This window comes from Oryzias melastigma, unplaced genomic scaffold, assembly GCF_002922805.2.
Source record: "Oryzias melastigma strain HK-1 unplaced genomic scaffold, ASM292280v2 sc01404, whole genome shotgun sequence".
Taxonomy (NCBI): Eukaryota; Metazoa; Chordata; class Actinopteri; order Beloniformes; family Adrianichthyidae; genus Oryzias; species Oryzias melastigma.
The window spans coordinates 30,879-31,999 of record NW_023417988.1 but is presented as its reverse complement, the minus strand read 5'-3'; the positions used below and the strand labels follow the sequence as shown (position 1 = coordinate 31,999).

The following is a 1,121-nucleotide window of genomic DNA, read 5'->3' as shown; positions in this document are numbered from 1 at the left end:
ACCCCTGAAGGGAAAAGCCGAAAGGAAAAGAAGAAGAAGAAGAAGGTCTTCAAAATTGTTCTGCATGTAAAGAGTCAGTTTATTATTTTGGTTGCTTATATGAGGTATTAAATAAAACTGTTGAACAGAGTTGGATGAAAAAAGAGAAACATTTACTTCATATAGAGGCACGTTGCATGGCAGCAGAATCAGGTAGATGGAGAGAAACTTGTTGATGGAATCCCGAAACAACAGAGCTTGCCCTCTGATCCTTGTTTTGAAATTTTGGATTAAGTTACTAACAATACCAAATACAGAGAGGTGGGGGACGTTCACGACCACATGGGTTTCTGTGATTGTCACAGGCTGAAGGAGGCTTGTTCCATCATCAGAGATGTGGAGGACAGACAGACTGTCAGAGGCTAAATCAGTGAAGACAGAGAAGCAGAGCTTTGTGTAAAAGGAGGACTCAATTTTTCAGGTACAAGATGTTTTTTGCTAAAGTGAAGCTCTTACGGGGTTCAGGTTGACAGTGTGGGAGCTGCAGCTGGTTGACAGAGCCCTGAGGACTCTCAATGATGAACAGCGGTCCTCCAGCCTGCAGGTTCATTGACTCCAGGAGGGTTTGGTCCCAAACCAAAGTCCTGTATTTCACCTCTCCGTCGTGGGTGATGTTGAACTTCAGGCCAGTCAGAGAACACTGGAACAAACCTGATCCAGAAAATCTGAAGCTGCAGCAGAAACCAGGATCTGATGAGGTTTTTGTCCTGAAACACTTTGATCTTTGAACAGATGGAGCTGCAGCTCTCCCGTCTCACCTGTATGAAACTCCATCTTTTTCTGGGTTCACTTCAGGTGTGAAGCTTGAACAAGTCTGGAAACACAAGCAGCTTCTCAGTTACACCTGCTGGAATGTAATCACAAGAAAAAAACTGCAAGAACTCTCAGCTGCTGCTCACTTCATTTTCAATCACTGAAATAAGGTAGAAGTTAGGCAAATTTAAAAAATATAAAAAAAAAAAAATATTTGTTTTAAAGTGTTCATAATCCTGTTGATCCCTGCAGTTTCTGTGAGGCTTTTTAAAAAAACTTCCATCGAAAAAATCTTCATGGAGAAATTCCATTCTGGTAAAGAACGGAAA

The 1,121-nt window shown here is 41.6% G+C and overlaps 1 long non-coding RNA gene across 1 annotated transcript; it reads right to left on the bottom strand.

Moving 5' to 3' along the window:
- Nucleotides 1-83: 83 nt before the first annotated feature.
- LOC118598498 lies at nt 84-1,114 on the bottom strand. The gene is made up of 3 exons (XR_004947571.1): nt 798-1,114; nt 496-710; nt 84-401 (listed from the first exon to the last, which is right to left on the bottom strand). It is a non-coding gene; the product is annotated as an uncharacterized LOC118598498 (long non-coding RNA).
- Between the last annotated feature and the right edge of the window lie 7 nt (nt 1,115-1,121).